This window comes from Somniosus microcephalus, chromosome 2 (genome assembly GCF_052327205.1).
Source record: "Somniosus microcephalus isolate GS21.2 chromosome 2, FLI_Smic_1.0, whole genome shotgun sequence".
Classification (NCBI taxonomy): domain Eukaryota; kingdom Metazoa; phylum Chordata; class Chondrichthyes; order Squaliformes; family Somniosidae; genus Somniosus; species Somniosus microcephalus.
Window position 1 is genome coordinate 26,048,655 of NC_140988.1, and position 19,525 is coordinate 26,068,179.

General features: G+C 44.7%; 1 protein-coding gene across 4 annotated transcripts in view; it reads right to left on the minus strand.

The window, feature by feature from the left end:
- stx18 (syntaxin 18) overlaps positions 1-19,525 on the minus strand; it is a 189,104-nt gene that overhangs the window by 35,114 nt on the left and 134,465 nt on the right. The gene's annotated exons all lie outside the window — the stretch shown is intronic.

Here is a 19,525-nt window from a genome sequence, read left to right on the forward strand (position 1 = left end):
ACAATGCTTCCCTCGATGTTCTGGTGCAGGCAGTAAGAGCACGCAGGGAGGCCTCTTCCCTGGCGATAGGCGCAAAAGACCACCCAAAGACATAAAAAGGGCATGGTTGGAGATCGCAGAGGAGGTCAGCAGCAGGGATGCGGTCAGGAGGACGTGGATCCAGTGCAGGAAAAGATTCAATGATCTCATGAGGTCAGGAAAGGTGAGTGCAATGCCACACTCACCTACATCTTGATGTGCCTGTCAACACATCCCCATCACTCTGCCTTCCCAAGCCTACTTCTGCACATCATTCCTCACACCAACCTACCTTGCAGGTCCACCCATCCCTCTCTGTCTATGTACAGACTCACATCCCCATCTGACTAACCACCCCGACACTCGCCCTCATCCTAATGCAATCATAGCAAGTAACGCCACAGAACGAGGCCATTTGGCAATGTCACGCCACTCCCTCAGTCACCCTCTACAGATGTAGCCCATCCATTCCATCACTCTCACTCAAAGTTCTCTTCTTTCCCTCCTTGCAGAAGAGGGCTCACAACAATAGGGAGAGGCAGAGAACCAGAGGTGGCCCTCCAGTCTTCACTCAATTGACTCCAGCAGAGGAGGAGGCCCTAGAGATCTCTGGGAGTTGCAGAGCTGCTGGCAGTGGGAGACATAGAGCCCAGCAACCTAGTGACAGAATTACATCACATACAGCCATACAGCTACATGGCATACAGCAGTCACTCATATGGTGACTAATGTCAGCAGCCAGTGAAATGTCATCATGTGTTTAATGGTAACGTTACCCATTCTTAATATAACACTTCTAATTCATCTTTTTACTCTCCCACAGGTCCATCAAGTGCCCCCCCACCCCCGCCCTGTCCAGCCAGAGGAGGAAGATGACACCTCGGAGGAAGCTCCAGCCTCTGAGGGTGCACAGTCTGCAGCCAGCACCATTATGCACACCTCGGAGGGTCCTGTGCGAGATAGAGTAGTGTTGCCACCTGGTGTCTCTCACATCACAAATGAGCAAGAGCAGATGGTGTGCAAAAGCAGATGGTGTTGACAGCAGTTGAGATTCCTCACTGGATGGCACAGGTCGCTCCAAGCTCTGCTGAGCTGTATGCAGATGTGGAGCCTCGGGGGCCATTGAGAAAGGTGATGATCTTGGAGGGGCAGCAACAATTGCATGAGGCTCTGGCAGCTTTTGCAGTAGTGACGTCTGCAATTGTGCAGAGAATGGAGGAGTCCATCTCCAACATGAGCGTCACCAGGCGATGGCGACGATGTGCTGTTCCATGGAAAGGATGACCACCTGAGTGGAGTAGCAAATGCGCCAGTCACCCGAGCACATGCTTGCTGTGGACAAGGTGGCAGACGTTCATAGACCTCATCTCAAGGCGTTCATCTTGGGCTGTGCAACAAGGTGTTCTCCAGCTCCTTGCTAGCAGGAAAGTGCAGGTGGTCCATGAGAGGGATGATGGTGAAAGGGGACATGGAAGTGGGGCCCTTCTCAAAGAACGTAAGAAATAGGAGCAGGAGTAGGCCACATGGCCCCCCGAGCCTACTCCACCATTAAATATGATCATGGTTATCATCGACCTCAACACTTTCCCTACTCGATGGCAATATCCCTCGATTTCCCCTAGAGTCCAAAAATCTATCGATCTCAGCCTTGAATATACTCAAAAACTCAGCATCCACAGCCCTCTGGGGCAGAGAATTCCAAAGATTTATAACCCTCCGAGTGAAGAAATTCCTCCTTATCTCGGTCTTAAATGGCCTACCCCTTATCCTGAGACTATGCCCCCTATTTCTAGACACTCCAGCCAGGGGAAACAATCTCTCAGCATCTACCCTGTCAATCCCCTTCAGAATCTTGTATGTTTCAATGAGATCACCTTTCATTCTTCTAAACTCCAGAGAGTATAGACCCATTCTTCACTGTTAAGTCTGTGTGTTCCAGTTATGGTTAATATGAATCACTGCACACAGACCACAAGAATAACTTTAACAGGTCTTTACTAGTCGAAGGTCAGGGCTGAACTGCCCAATAAATCATTACACAGCACTTATATACCGGTGTGGTCACCACCGGTATTACAGTATACAGCAGCCAAGATAAAGTAGTGCATCTCTTAAAATAGTTCTCTTAAAGGTGGAACGGTTACATACACCACAATCCTCCCTTTTTAGCTTAACAGTATATATTCCCCATTAACATAACATAATAACATAGATACACAACTTCATGTAAAAAAACAGTTCACAGATTCAGTCTCTGAGGAGGCCTCCTGATCCGAGACGGATAACGCCTTTCAGGGGTCTCTGGTTCTCGTTGCTGGGGTGACTCATCTAATAGTCCTTCACTGGACTTAACAGCTTGAACTTTCGTAACTTCAGAACCAGCATTGTTGACTTCTAAAGGCTCGAGTACCTGGGGAAGTTTTTCTGCTTCCAGACTGATTTGGCTCAGTTCGGAGGGACCACGTGCGTGACCTGGTAGGGGTGATAATGGTTCAGATGAGTCATCATCCTCTGCTTCCTCTCTATTGTCTTCTATTTCCTCCATCACTTCAGCTTTTGCGTCTGCCACCAATTCCCTGAGCGGCTTATTACTGCTGACACTGCTCACAAAAGGGTGCTCGTTCTTCTTAGCTTTCAACTGATCGATGAATTTGACATATTCCCTTTCTTGCTCAGTTTTGATTCGTTTGGCCTCATCGCGCAGACGGTTTGTGTGTTCCTGTTCCATTTTCTCAATCAGCTGCTTCTGCTGTCTTTCCAGATTCTCCAACTCTGTGTCAAAGAACTTTTTCTTTGCATTCATCTCTTGCTCAAAACGGCGAATCATTTGTTCTAATTGCTGTTGTAGTTTGAAATTGAGTTGAGTTCGAGCCCGGTGTTCCTCCTTCTGAAGCAACCGCAACTCTCGCAGCTCCTGCCGCCTTAGGAATTGCATTTCCTCAGCTTTCTTCTCATCCTCACCAATAATCTTTGAAGTAGTGACACTCACTTCCACTCCATCGACAACAAATTTTCTAGTTCGTTTCAGAGTTTTGTTGTATGCTTGGTTACCCCGTATTGATAGAGAGCCACTTTCCTTGTTTAAAGAGAGATCACCTGAAAGGGAAATGTTCAAGTCAACGCTATCGGATGCAGATATGCTACCCGAATCAGAATTTCTCTGACTTTCTATTGGTAGAATCTACTGCTCCATTGAGAGTTAATGAATCCGGGACCAGAGTGACTTGTTTATCAGATTTACTTTCCTTTTCATTTCTGGTTAGCAATTCTTTTTCATTCTTTGAATCAGCAGTGCCCTCAGAAATGTGCATGTCTGTAGACTGGACAGACTCAGAATTCTCTGTCAAACTATGTTGTTGTTGTTCAGTGGAATTCTGTTCTGATACTTTGTTCTCTTCTGAAGCATTTATGCACTCCTTCGTTTTTCCATCATTAGTCTGCAAGTCCATTTTAGACTTGTCTTTTGCACATGGGCTGGTCTTACCATCATCAGTTCCAGAGTCTGAGCTGATTGTCTTCACCGAGTTCTCACTCTCTGCTTTGTCACTGTCACTGCTGCATATGCCCTCATCCAATATTCTGGACAATCGTTCAGGTTTGACATCTTTTTTTCTGGAATCTACCGTTATTGCTTTTAGGGAGTGCCAGTCCATATTTATTTTCCTGATCCACTCCAGTCCCAGAAGTGGCGGACCTCCCTCAGGTAGTACATATATGTCCATTCCTTGGTGTTCTTTGCCCTTGTGTACCACCTTGACTTTTATCTTTCCGATGGGGTATACTCTTTGCCCCGTGTATGTCTGCAATACTATCTCCGTATCCCGTAGGGGAATGTGTGTGAATAACCTTTTGTAATCTTGCTTATTCATGACCGTCAACGCCGATCCGGTGTCCAATTCCATCTTCACTTGGACTCCTGCTATCTGAAGTGTGACCCAGATAGTTTGTCGGTCAGCTTCCTTACTCACATTGTGAATTCTCAGACTACCCAGTTCCTTGCCGTTGGAGTCTGAATCCGAATTCTGTTCATCCGAACTCTTCTCAGCCACCTTATGTGCCTTTCTGCACTTTTCCTGCGGTGACTTTTTGTTGCTGGTCTTCTTTCCTGACCGGCATACTTTAGCTATGTGACCAAGCTTGCCACATTTTCTACATTCCTGATTTTTAAACCAGCATTGGTTCTGATCGTGTGTTGTCTTTCCACAACGATAACATTTCGCTGTACCCAAAGCCATTTGATCTACGCTGAGTACCGCTGCCTTCAGCTGCATTTCCGCAGTGCCTCTCGCTGCGGCTTCGTGCGATGCTGCAATAGTGACAGCCTTATCAAGTGTAAGATCATTCTCTTCAAGCAGCCGCTTTTGTGTTCCTTCTTTCGACAATCCACACACAAATTTGTCTCTCAGTGCCTCTGTCAGTCTTTCCCCAAACTGACAGTATTTCGCTAGCTTACGCAGTTCAATTAAATACTCCGCGTTGCTTTCCTCTTTCAGTTGCGTTCTCGCATAAAATTTAAATCGTTCCGCTAACATCAGCGGTGTGGGGTTCAAATGATTTCTCAGGACAGCAACAATATTAGCGAAAGCCTGATCCGCCGGTTTAGCTGGTGATAGAAGATGCTTCAATAGCCCGTATGTCTTCGCACCCATTGAGTTTAGTAAGGTTAGTGCTTTATCTTCATCTGATATTTTATTTGCCTTACAATAAATCTCTATGCGTTCTACATACGTGGCCCAATCTTCAACATCGGGATCGAAATCGTTGATGTTACCACGCTTAGGCATCCTCGCAATCTTCTTGAGAAACAAAAAGAATTTTTTTTTTTTTTTTTTCAAAATGGCGGTTTCCCGCGCTTGTCTTCTTCCCCCGCCTACGAAAATGGCGGCTTCCCGCGTTTGCCTTTCTCCCCCGCTGGCTGTAATGACGATTGCCGTATTGCTGCGTTCGCCCTCCCCAGTGGTTCTCAAATCGTGCCTCCCAGCCCCTCTTGCAGTCTGGTCCTTTCCACCGGCTGCGGCTGAGTTCTCTGCGGTTTTTTTATTTTCTCCCGCGCCTTATGCTGTCCCGGTCGCTGCGCCTCGCGGCCTCGGTAGCTGCCCGGCCTTTTTCACCGGTCGCGGTCGAGCTCTCTCTCGACGCTGTTGCGTCTCCCAGCCCGGTCTTTTACACCGGCTGTGTTTGCATTCACCGCGGCTCCCGTGCCTTACGCTGCCCCAGTCTCAGCGCCTCTGGCCCCGACTTCTATCCGGCTCTTTTCCCCGGCCGTGGTCAAGTTCTCTGCCCTTATATCCTCCGTTTTTCCCTCCCCTACTTCACAGCCAACGTGGCCGACTTGCTGCTCGTCGCTGATCGGCTTACCCACCACCGTGATAGAAGGGATGATCACTGCCTGTTGCTGATGGAAGGCTTCGTGTCAGGATTCTTCCTTGCTCTTCAGACCCGAGTCTTTTCTCAGCAGGATGATGAGGGCGGGTGCCTCTTCTCGACGCCCGTTAAACTGCCTTGGATATATCTCTGCCGCAGGGTAAGATCGTCATCGTCGCCACTGTTAAGTCTGTGTGTTCTAGTTATTGTTAATAAGAATCACTGCACACAGACCACAAGAGTAAATTCAACAGGTCTTTACTAGTCGAAGGTCAGGGCTGAACTGCCCAATAAATCATTACACAGCACTTATATACCGGTGTGGTCACCACCGGTATTACAGTATACAGCAGCCAAGATAAAGTAGTGCATCTCTTAAAATAGTTCTCTTAAAGGTGGAACGGTTACATACACCACATTCACAATCTCTCATCATAGGATAGCCCTCTCATCCCAGGAATCAATCTCGTGAACCTTTGTTGCACTGCCTTCAAAGCACTCACACTTCTCCCCCGTTGCCTCCCCCTCAGTCAGAGCCCCACATTCTTCCTTGGATCCCGATGGTCGAGTCTTCCCCTGCACAGTTGCAGGAGGAGCAGTCTTTAGCGGCGCCCTCACAGGCTCCAAAACCCAGAAGACGTCCGGCAAAAGTGTCTGACAAGTCGCATCAGGGAAGTGAGCAGCCTGCCTCTACCTCTGCTGAAGGCACAGGGAGTGCACTTTGTAAAAGCACTCGGAAAAGAAAAAAGACACAATCCCAGATGCACAAGGGTATGCATGTGGGTGTATGAACAAATGTTAGTGATAAGTTTCAGTTATTTTTATGACACAGATAAATGCATTTCTTTGCACCACTTTCCGGTTTTGTCCATTTTTGCCTGCTACCTGGGAAGTGGCTTTGTCACTTGCAATGAATGGTGAGACATTCTTTACCTCGAGCAATGGGGGTTTCGGTGACAGGAATGGCTTGGTCATTGTAGGGCAGCTTTATGGTGTTGTTGGCAGGGGGGGGGGTTAAGTTAGTATAGCATGTGGCAGCCATATGGGTGCATTGGAGAAAGTTAAGTAAATCAGGCCATTATGAGGCCATTCCGGGCAGCAATGTGCGCTGCTGCTGATGCCATCTCCATGTCAGGTTTATCCTCCTCCACCTGTTCCACCTCCTCCAAGAGGCTGTGCGCTCTGCGCCTTTCTCCTCCTGCAGCTCCAATCCTCGCTGCTGTGCTATGTTGTGCAGCGCGCAGCAAATGAGGATGATTCTGGAGACCCCGGCTGGTGCATACTGAAGGGTTCCTCCAGATCTGTCAAGGCATTTGCATGCCTATTGTTTGCTCTATGACACATCTGGTGGACATGTGGCTCTCATTAGAACGCTCCTGGGTCTCAGTACTTGGCCTCAAGGGTGTCATGAGCCACGTCTTCAGTGGATAGCCTTTGTCTCCAAACAGTCAGCCGGTAAGTCTGTTTGGAGGTGTGAAGAGCTGAGGGAGGGTTGACTGGCGCAGCACGAAATAGTCATGACAGCTGCCAGGGAATCTGGTGCACACATGCATGATGATCTTTTTATGGTTGCAGACGAGCTGCACATTGAGGGAATGGAAGCCCTTGCGGTTCACAAACACCCCTGGGTGATGTGGTGGTGCATTAATGGCCACGCTTGCAGTCGATGACGCCCTGCCCCTGTGGGAAGCCAGCCAGAGTCGCAGGTCTTGTTCCAGCAAGCTACAAATTTCCGAGACAACCTGGCGCAATAGCCTGAGCCTCATGAAGCACTGCTGCTCAGTCATGTCCAGGAAGCTCATCCTTTGCCTGTATACTCTGTGTTGGGGGTATTGCCTCTGGTGCGGTGCAGTCCTGTGCTGACCCCCTCTCTCCTGTGGAGCATCAGGTCATTGAGAAGGCTGCTGTTGCAGTTGCTGCTGCTACTGGAGGCTCACCTTAGTCCGATTCTGAGGTCCAAGGCGAGAGTATAAGCGGCACCCATGCTGATGTAATAGATGGCAGGTAAAGTGGAGATCAGAGGGTCAATCCCTCAATGTTGTGATCGTGACTAGCAATGTCGTGAGAGTGGCTTCCAAGGTTGTAGAAATGACCTGCCAACTGCTGACAGCTAAATCTTTGCACAAAATGGAGTCAGCAAGAGCCTTTTCATTAGCCAAGTAATCAGGTGTAATGTGGAAGTATTTATGTATTTTTCCCACAGCTGTCAATTAATGCACTTGCACAATGGCCACTGTTCCGCCTCCCCTTCACAGGCGAGGTTCCAGAGGTGCGTGAAGCCCGTGCTCCAGAAGTTTAAAGCCAATAGCTGCTATTAAAAACCCTCTTAAGAGTCTCACAAGCACTTAAATGAGGTCGCCCGCCTCTCCCGAGCGGGTCCGTGGTGTGCCTTGAAACGCGCCCGAATTAAATACGGAAGTCAGCGGGATGACAGCAGGTTCCCGACGCACTGGCAATGTTCGCAAATTTAACTGCCAACCCGCCCCCAAAGGCGCACGCTCGGCAACAAGAAAATTGTTGCTGGAAACAAAGGCCGGAAAAGTAGTTTGATTTTGCCTGTGTGAAACTGTTCAGTATTCTGAATATGGCATTTTGCAAAGGTACATCTGACTGATTTTAAATAACCTCCAGCAGGATTGAACAAATTGGTGACCAAAATCAGGTACTCTTCTAAATACAAGATTCAATTACTTCAAATTGATTGCCTGTAACCTCTAATTCCAATTGTACATTTTGGGGAAAAAATGTCAATCTAAATATCTTTCCAAAACAATGTTACATATTATAGTTCAGTGATTCCAATTATTTGTGTTGTTCTTCACAGAAGTTTTACTTCAATTTTCCAGCCCTCTTCTCCTCCGTGAAACCCACCGCCTGTGCTCTTTATCCCTCTCAAACAGCTTCCCTCCACACAACTACCTCGACTTGGCCCAATGTGTGCTGATATCGTGAATGGTTCCCCTTCCTCAGAATCTGTCCCTCCCTCGCCCTTCTTCAAAAATCACTCCTCGACCGCATTTGCTTCTTAAGCTACCGCTCTACAGCCAACCTCCCTTTCCTCTTTAAGGCCCTTGAATTTGTCACCATCCAGCAGGGGGACAGAGGAAAGGGAAACAAGGATAAAAACAAAAGATAGGAAGGAGAAAAACAAAAGTGGCAGTCAGAGAAATCAAGGGTTTAAATCAAACATGGCCACAATAAATAATAATTCTAATAGGTCTAAGAGCGTTAAAAAAACCAAGCCTGAAGGCTTTGTGTCTTAATGTGAGGAGCATTCGTAATAAGGTGGATGAATTAGCTGCGCAAATAGAGGTAAACGAATAGGATTTGATTGGGATTATGGAAACATGGCTCCAGGGTGGCCAAAGCTGGGAACTCAACATCCAGGGGTATTCAATATTCAGGAAAGATAGGCAAAAAGGAAAGGGAGGTGGGGTAGCATTACTGGTTAAAGAAGGGATTAACACAATTGTAAGGAAGGATATTAGCTCTGATGATGTGGAATCTGTATGGGTAGAACTGAGAAATACCAAGGGGCAGAAAACATTAGTGGGAGTGGTATATATAGACCTCCAAACAGTAATGTGGAGGTTGGGGACGGCATTAAAAGGGAAATTAAAGAAGCGTGGAAAAAAAGGGCACAGCAGTCATCATGGGTGACTTTAATCTACATATAGATTGGGCTAACCAAATTAGTAACAATACTGTGGAGGAGGAATTCCTGGAGTGTTTACGGGATGGTTTCCTAGACCAATATGTCGAGGAACCAACCAGAGATCAGGCCATCTTAGACTGGGTATTATGTAATGAAAGGATTAATTAGCAATTTTGTTGTATGAGGCCCCTTGGGTCAGAGCGATCATAATATGATCATTCTCCATCTTAATGAAGAATTCGAAGTAGTTGACTCAGAGGCTAGGGTCCTGAATTTAAATAAAGGAAACTACGATGGTCTGAGGCGCGAATTGGGTAGGATTGATTGGGGAATGTCACTCAAAGGGTTAACGGTGGATAGGCAATGGCAAACATTCAAAGACCGCATGGATGAACGACAGAATTTGTTCATCCCAGTTTGGCATAAAAATAAAACAAAAAAGGTGACTCAACCATGGCTAATGAGGGAAATTAGGGATAGCATAAGATCCAAGGAGAGGACATATAAATTGGCCAGAAAAAGCAGTAATCCAGAGGATTGGGTGCAGTTTAGGATTCAACAAAGGAGGACAAAGGGATTAATTAAGAAAGGGAAAATAGACTATGAGAGTAAGCTTGCAGGGAACATAAAAACTGACTGTAAAAGCTTTTAGATATGTGAAGAGGAAAAGATTGGTGAAGTCAAGCGTAGGTCCCTTGCAGTCAGAATCAGGGGAATTTATAATGGGGAACAAAGAAATGGCAGACCAATTAAATACATATTTTGGTTCTGTCTTCACAAAGGAGGACACAAATAACCTCCCAGAAATGTCGGGGAACATAGGGTCTGATGAAAGGGAGGAACTGAAAGAAATCAGTACTTGTAGGGAAATGGTGTTAGGGAAATTGATGGGATTGAAGGCCAATAAATCCCCAGGGCCTGATAATCTACATCATAGGGTACTTAAGGAAGTGGCCCTAGAAATAGTAGATGCATTGCTGATCGTCTTCCAACATTCGATGGAATCTGGAACAGTACCCATGGATTGGAGGGTTGCTAATGTTACCCCACTATTCAAAAAAGGTGGTAGCGAGAAAACGGGGAATTACAGACCGGTAAGCCTGACATCGGTAGTGGGGAAAATGCTAGAGTCCATTATAAAAGATGTAATAGCAGAGCACTTGGAAAACAGTGACAGGATCGGACAAAGTCAACATGGATTTACAAAAGGTAAATCGTGCTTGACTAATCTACTGGAATTTTGTGAGGACGTAACTAGTAAAATAGGTAAGGGAGAACCAGTGGATGTGGTGTATTTGGACTTTCAGAAGGCTTTCGATAAGGTCCCGCATAAGAGATTAGTGTGTAAAGTTAAGGCAGATGGGATTGGGGGCAAGGTATTGACTTGGATAGAGAACTGGTTGGCAGATAGAAAGCAAAGAGTTGGAATAAACGGGTCTTTTTCCGAGTGGTAGGCAGTGACTAGTGGGGTACCGCAGGGATCGGTCCTTGGACCCCTGCTATTCACAATATATATTAATGATCTAGACAAGGGAGCGAGATGTAATATCTCCAAATTTGCAGACGACACAAAGCTGGGTGGGCGTGTGTGCTGTGAGGATGATGCCGAGAAACTACAGGATGATTTGGACAGGCTGGGTGATTGGGCAGAAGCATGGCAGATGCAATATAACGTGGATAAATGTGAGGTTATCCACTTTGGTGTCAAAAATAGGAAGGCAAATTATCTGAATGGCAATAGATTGGGAGAAGGGGAAGTGCAACGAGACCTGGGTGTCCTTGTGCACCAGTCGCTGAAGGTAAGCATGCAGGTGCAGCAGGCGGTTAAGAAGGCAAATGGTATGTTGGCCTTCATAGCGAGAGGGTTTGAGTACAGGAACAAGGATGTCTTGCTGCAGTTGTACAGGGCCTTGGTGAGACCACATCTGGAGTATTGTGTGCAGTTTTGGTCACCTTATCTGAGGAAGGATATTCTTGCCATGGAAATAGTTCAGCGAAGATTCACCAAGCTGATACCTGGGATGGCAGGAATGACATATGAGGAGAGATTGGGTCGATTGGGCTTGTACTCGCTGGAGTTTAGAAGAATGAGAGGGGATCTCATTGAAACTTATAAAATTCTGGCAGGACTGGACAGACTAGATGCAGGGAGGATGTTCTCGATGGTCAGGGAATCCAGAACCAGGGGTCACAATCTAAGGATAAGGGGTAGGCCTTTTAGGACAGAAATGAGGAGGAATTTCTTCACCCAGAGAGTGGTGAACCTGTAGCATTCTCTACCACAGAGGCCAATTCATTAAATATATTCAAGAATGAGTTGGATATATTTCTTAAGGCTAAAGGGATCAAGGGGTATGGGAAGAAAGCAGGGACTGGGTACTGAACTTGGATGATCAGCCATGATCGCATTGAATGGCGGAGCAGGCTCGAGGGGCCGAATGGCCTACTCCTGTTCCTATCTTCTATGTTTCATGCTCATATCTCCTGGTTTGAATTCCTTGGTCAGTGACTGCCTTAGTCATCAATGACATCCTTTGTGACTGCAACCTTGGTGTGCTCTCCCTTTGTATCCTCCTTCTGCCCTATTTTTTCTGTCCTTACTTGCCTCCTACAAAGCATCTCAAAATCCTTGTCTACAAATCACTACACAATGGGCCGGATATTCCAGTCCCTACGGGTGAGTACGCGCTGTGTACTCACCTGTAGGGACGTTGGAAATGCCGGTTTCAGGCATGCACTGGAAACCGGCATTTCTGATGTCAAGAAAGCTCTCGACAGATCCTCCGGCTGCGCTGGAGCAGGGCCTCTGCAGGGGGAGAGTTCTGTTTTTTGGAGACCCTCCGCCCGCAGAAAACACTTACAATTCTTGCGCCTGGTAAAAGCGCAAGGCCTGTTTTTATCAGGATGAGAGTTGAAAAAAGTAAAAATAAAAAAAATTTCCACTGATTTATCATTTAAAAATACTTTAAAGGTATGTTTATTTTTAGCCCTGTTAAAAACTTAATTTTTTTCAAAAATTAACTTTTAAACAAAAATTTAAATTTATGTAATTTATAGTCATTTTAAAAATGTGATTTAAAAAAATGTATTTGAAGTTTTACTATGTTTTGGGGGTGATCTCCATTCATAGATTTGACAGGTCTTCCTGTCAAATCTATGAATGGAGATTCCCTTCTCTGATTGGCTCCCCAGGGCCCACGTGATCCCAGGGAAGCTGCGAACTGCCTGCGCCTCTGGGATACGTGTGCCCTGCACACCGGCAGTTTGGATAGGCCCAGCAACGGAACTCTGCGCCTCCCGGGAGCCCTCCGGTCCAGGCGCAGATTTTCCCAGATCGCAGCCCTCCGCCCGCGGGAGGCCTGCGAACGGAATTTCTGGGCCAATATCACTCCTCCCCATCTCTGCAACTTCCTCCAGCTCCACGTGCCAATGTTTGCCCTCTACTCTTCCAACCCTTGCATTCCCCCTTTGTCGACTCCACCTTTGGTTAAAGAGCCTTCAGCCAATTTAGCCGCACATTCTGGGAGGTTTTACCATTTAAAAACATTAGAATTTCAATGGAGTATTTTTTATAGCCTAAAACCAATTGGAGGCCCTTTATGCTGTTTCAAATGAATGTATTAAATACTTACAAATAGATCTATAATGTGCAATACTGAAAAGATGATACAGCAGATCAAGTAGAAAGTGACAGCCAAGTGTTTAATTAGCTAAAGACCCATCATTTTAGTACCCTGTACAGTCATTGTGATTGCACACTATACCTATTAGGTTATAGCTTGAATAGCCACTGTACTGTTTGAAGTTTAAACAGTATTTTGAGAACACAGACTCCAAAGAGATTTACCTGCTCACTAACCAGTTCGATTGCCAGATTTGTGATAACCATCTAGAAGTATTTAGTCCTGTAACATGGCTGAGTGAGCAGGCTATTGTAGCACAATAATAATTTGGAAATGTAAAAAAAGACGCTCGATTAGTATGTATTGATTTTTAGCACAAACTTGCAGTAAAGACATTGAAACAGTTTGAAGGTCACAATACATTAATTATACCTTCCGAGTACGTCACAGCAATCAACAATGCTCCACAGACACGGTGGAGCACAGAGCCAACGGAGTAATTATGATGCTGTTATGTAGCTCCATTTTAACCTTCTGCCCCAGGGGAAGGAGACTATTGTGATGAAATCAACGTTTGTTTTTCATTATAAACATTTTGAGCTCTCTCATCTTGCCTGAGAAACCCAGCACTATAGAAAAAGATTTCCTCTGTGGGAAATTTGACTTGTGTTTACCAACACAAACAAGGATGCGTCCACAGAGACATTTGAAGAACACTGTTGTAGCTGAAGAAACTTTAATACTGTTTCTATGAGAATATATCTAGTGAATTACTGTCATTTTTCCTTCTCTATAAATTTACATGTAACAAGCACCCCTACATAACATTCCTTTTTGGGGCATAAAACACAAAATAGTGATACTATAATTCAAGTAATATTTCCAAATAAAATTTATACAATACAGTCAAGGGCTGTATGTTTTTAAACATGATATGCTGATTGTGAAGTCAGGAAGACCCTGTAAATTTTATCAATAACATTTTACTGTTTTACACTGTAAATTAGGAAACATTGATCCATTTTTGAATTGTCCCCCTTACTTAATTACAGAACTTCACAGTATCTGCGCAGTTGTGGAAAATATTGCCCCAAGCATCAGCTGCAGGTTTTTTAAAGTTGCTCATGGGATGTGGTGGATGCTGGCAAGGCCACATTTATTGCCCATCCCTAGTTGCTCCGTGAAAGTGGTGTTGGACCTTTGCCTTGACCTGCTGCGGTTGTTGTGGTATTGGTGTTCCCACAATGGTGTTAAGTAGGGAATTCCAGGAATTTGAGCCAGTGATGATGAAGGGACGGCAGCCCACCCCCAAATAAGGGTGGTGTGCGACTTGGAAGAGAACTTGCAGGTAATAGTGTTCCCATGATATTGCCACTCTTGTCCTTCTCAGTGGCAGAGGTTACAACGAAATATCACATCATTAAAACATAAAAACTTCGGGTCCCCACGGGTGAGTACGCGCTGGGTACTCACGTGTAGGCCCAACAAAAGTGCCGGTTTCGTGCATGCACTGCACATGCGTGGGAAACCGGAACTTCCATTCCCTTAAAGGAAGGGGTTCACAGGTCGAACGCGTGCACCGGAGAGGCAGCGCATACGCCTGGAACTTCTGTTTTTTTTTTTGCAGGTTTCTCCGGGAGGGTAAGTCTCCAGGAGCTATGCTTTAACAAGGTAAGTGATGAATTAAGTTAAATTAAAACATTTTTTCCACAGGTTTATTATTTTTAAATACTTTAAAGAAAGATATTTTTAGCCCCGTTAGAAACTGTGATTAATTTTTTCAAAAATTTTAATTATTGTTTAAAATAGTTATTTTATGTAATTTATAGTTATTTTAAAAATGTGATTTTTAAAAATTCATTTGACGTTTTACTGATGTTTTGGGGCTGAATTGTATTCATAGATTTGACAGGTCTTCCTGTCAAATCTATGAATACAGATTCCCTGCTGCCATTGGCTCTCCGTGACCCACGTGATCCCAGGGGACGCTTTGCACTAACTGCGCCCCTGGGATACGCAAGCACTGCGCGCCGGCAGTTGGAGCAGGCCCAGGATCGGAATCCCACGCGGGCCCACAGCACAACGGCCGGCGCGCTAGGTAAGTGCAGGTCGGAGGCTTGCACCCGCGGGAAGCCTCCGACCCGAATTTCTGGGCCAATGTTGTTGTATTGTGTCAGTCTAGTTTGGGCTAAAATCAAGAACTCATCGTCACCTGTTTGACTGCAACAGCTCAACCTAACTTGCAGCAAACCATCCTCTGAGGAATCTTCTGATGATTCCTCCAGAGAGTCATCTTTACAATAGGATTCTGGTACATGTGGCATTTCTCCATAATAACAGATATTAAAAATCCTTTGATACTAGCTAGTGGTTAGAAATCTCTGTTCAAATCAGCCTGTTTCTCACAATTCAGCTAAGCTAGTCTTCCTCATTTGCCAATTCTGGTGAAGATTTATGTCCCTTCATACACCTAGGTTACCCACGACATCCTAAAAGTAGCTTTGAACAGCCTAGTAACTGCAATATCTAGCAGCTAAAGAAGCTTGCTTAGCACTTTAGTGTACCGTTGTTTACAGCAGTACACTTTTAGCACTGTTCAGCTTGTAAACTGTAGAATCGAGACCCAACAGAGCTCTGGGATTAAAAGTCCCCCCTTTGTGCTAGATCAGACCATCTTGGTCCACTCTTCCATTGTATTTCCATCATTCCGCTTTTCTTGCTGCACTTAGCCATTCTGGGGGAAATTTTTCATGTAGTGTAGTTTTTCCATTCAAAAACAATCAATTAAATGTACTTCCATTGCCTATACAAGCCAGCTCCACAGTGGTCTGTTCATGACCATTTGGTACCACCAATGTGGTCTATTTCCCACCATAATTTAGGTTCTGGTTCCTGTTTTCAATGTTTATAGTAACTTCATTGGTGCTTCTAATGTTCTGGAGACTGGCGCTGTTCTCGTAGTCCTGAAAGCTTTTCTAGATGTTCAAGTGGCAATGCTGGTGCAAAGGTGCATATATTCAACCCATTCCTCTTCATAAATATGAACCTGCTATAGTGTATTGTGGGCTTACAGCTGAACTTAGCTGGCTTTCCCATTGTAAAATCTAAAATAGTAGAAACATGTTGACATTGTGTGATTGAGATGTCAGACAGACTCTCAGTTGATTAAACCCCCTCACACTCAATCTGCAAAAAAGAGTAGCAGGTGTAGGACTTTCACTGTATGTAAAGTTAACTTATGAACAAGATGTAATTGTTAGACTTTTGTTGGCAGTGATCCATTCATTCCTTATTTGGATAAATAAAATATACTACACAAAAAACTAATCTCAATACATCTGCACCTTACCAACTATTATCCATAAACACCATAAGCTATCAATATTGCAGAAGTAAATTCATTACATTAAGTAAAATTCTCCAGCACATACAAAGGCAGGTTTACAAATCAGCAAACACCCCTTGTTAAAACATATCACTTCCCCCTTTCTTGAACGTCTACTTCCCATTACTTTTGTTAATGTTTGGGCAAACTGTCTAACGGTAGTTCCTGTATGAAGACCATGCACTTCACTGTAGGAAACCTCTTTCTTTCACGCTCTGCTGTACTCAGTTAGCGTGGACCAGGTTTATGAATTGCCCTTTTTAGCAGGAATTATGCGCATTGGAATTTACGTAGGATTTTCAATGCATGTCTGTGAATCCAGAAGATGGAAAATATAATACAGGATAAAATTTCTGATTGCAATTAGGCGATTTACAGAGAAAATATACAACACAATAATTAGAAGAGTCAATTACTTTCTCATTTCCTTTTGCCAAACTCTTAATTTGATAGTCCCCGTCATTTCAAGAAATTGGCAGAAGGAACTGGGAGAGTAGCTGCTTAGAGCATTCATGAACCCAACAGTATATCGAACAAAGCCAGTACTGCTAAGGACTGAAAGACTCTCGTGTTTTACTTCTTTGATGTAAAAGCAGTATCTTTGATGATTGCAAAGCAAACATAATTTTGGATGTCTTAGGACATAATGGGAAGGTGGCCTATGATAATCATGCCCATATCACAGTCTATTTTTCACACATCTAAATGGTACAAACTCAATGTTCCATTGAGATTAAAATTAGAGATTAAACTGGAGACATCTAAAAAAAACCTTTTATAATACACTGGTACAGCTCACAGTGGAGCTGCCAAAGTGTTGATAGGTTGTTGACACCTTTGAGATTCTCATCAGCATTTTAGTCACACTGCATTCTTCAGAGTTCCTTTATATTCACTAACTTCAAAAAGAATTCAGAGACAATCACCTCAAAGCAGCCATTTCACTTTGCAATAAAGTTTATGGAATCTTTTGACCGGATTATTGCACTTTTAAAGGGTATATAATAGGCCTAACAGGTCTAAACTTCTAATTTGTCACATTATATTCTCAGTCTGTCATCACACACTATTCTTCGACAGAGGCTAGACAGGGAAGCTAATATGCTGTACCATTAGAACTGCTTTCTATGCACTCCTTTATACCCTGGTAAACAATTTCATACCATTTCTTCATCAAAGGCATCCTATATAAATTATATCTTTGATATTACAGATTTCATTACTACACATTAGAAAGGTTCGATTAGAACAACTTGTATTTATATAGCGCCTTTACGTACTAAAACATCCCAAGGAGCTTCACAGGAGCGTTATCAAACAAAATTTGACACCGAGTCACATAAGGAGATATTAGGGCAGATGACCAAAAGCTTGGTCAAAGAGGTAGGTTTTAAGGAGCATCTTAAAGGAGGAAAGAGAGGTAGAGAGACAGATGGGTTTAGAGAGGGAATTCCAGAGCTTAGGGCCTTGGCAGCTGAAGGCACGGCCGCCAATGGTGGAGCGATTAAAATCAGGGATGTTCAAGAGGCCAGAATTGATGGAGCGCAGAGATCTCGGGGGGATGTAGGGCTGGAGAAGATTAGAGATAGGGAGGGGCAAGGCCATGGAGGGATTTGAAAACAAGGATAAGAATTTTAAAATCGAGGCGTTGCTCAACTGGGAGCCAATGTAGGTCAGCGAGCACAGGGGAGATGGGTGAGCGGGACTAGGTGCAAATTAGGACACGGGCAGCAGAGTTTGGGATGACCTCCAGTTTACGGCGGGTAAAACGAAGGAGGCCGGCCAGATGTGCGTTGGAATAGTCAAGTCTAGAGGTAACAAAGGTATGGATGAAGGTTTCAGCAGCCGATGAGCTGAGGCAGGGACAGAGTCAGGCGATGTTACGGAGGTGGAAATGGGCGGTCTTAGTGATGGCACGGATATGTCATTGGAAACTCATCTCGGGGTCAAATATGACACCAAGGCGGCGAATAGTCTGATTTAGCCTCAGACTGTTGGTAGGGAGAGGGATGGAGTAAGTGGCTGGGAACGGAGTGTGTGGCAGGGACCGAAGACAGTGGCAGTGGCTTCAGTCCTCCCAATATTTAGTTGGGAGGAAATTTTTGCTCATCCAGTACTGGATGTCGGACAAGCAGAATGACAATTTAGAGACCGTGGAGGGGTCAAGAGAAGAGGTGGTGAGGTAGAGCGGAGTGTCATCAGTGTACATGTGGAAACTGACGCTGTGTTTTCGGATGATGACGCCGAAGGCAGCATGTAGATGACAAATATGAGGGAGGGGGGGCCAAGGATAGATTCTTTGGGGGACACCAGAGGTAATGGTGCGGGAGCAGAAAGAGAGGCCATCGCAGATGATTCTCTGGCCAAGATTGGATAGATAAGAATGGGACCAGGCAATACAGTCCCACCCAGCTGGATGACTGTGGAGAGGCGTTGAAGAAGGATGATGTGGTCAACCATGTCAAGGGCTGCAAGACAGGTTGAGAAGGACGACGAGGGATAGCTTACTTTTGTCACAGTCACAAAGGATGTCATTTGTGACTTTTGTAAGAGCTGTTTTGGTACTGTGGCAGGGTGGAAACCCAATTGGACGGATTCAAACGTGGAGTTGCGGGAAAGATGGGCACGGATTTGGGAGGAGACACCACGTTCAAGGACTTTGGAGAGGAAAGGGAGGTTGGAGATGGGGCAGTAGTTTGCAAGGACAGAGGGTATAAGGTTTGGTTTTTTGAAGAGAGGCGCGATGATAGCAGATTTGAAGGAGAGGGAAACAGTACCTGAAGAGAAAGAACTGTTAGCAATATCAGCAAACATGGAAAATAGTTAAGATGTCTGTCAACATATATGCAGCTTTTTGTAGCCTGCACTATCACACTAGAAGCACAAGATATTTTGCTGATATGACAAAAAAAACAAATCTGCTTACATGAAAACAGTAAAAAAAAGGTTAAGATTTTTGCATGGCACTAAAGAATAAAAAACAGGCGAGAGTGGGAGCATGCATACGAGAAAGAATATGAATTTGCAATCACGTCTGCTGATTATTCCATTTGATTTCACTCCCTGACAAAAAGATGCTTTTGTCTATACCACTATATATTAAGTTAATTATCGTTCTCCAAACTGACAGCACCAGGCTTAACACCACCAATCTAGTAAGTCATCACTGAGCTTCTCACTCATTTCTATGTGGCGCTGTATAGTTGAGCTTTATGGCCTTGGGTGCTGTGAACAGCAACATACGCCTTGCCGTCAAAAAATATCAAGCAGCGAATCAGTCTCCAAAAGCAACAAAAGGAACTGCAGAGCTTCTTGCTGTATGTACTATGCTTACCATATTCTGTTGACAACACTTTTGTGCATCACAAAACCCCAACCTGGATTAGTGGATGTGGTATTTTAAATCAATAGGATGGGATTAAACAAAAGTAACGTATCCTCTATATATGTTTACAGTTAACTGGGTTTTCATAACCTGAA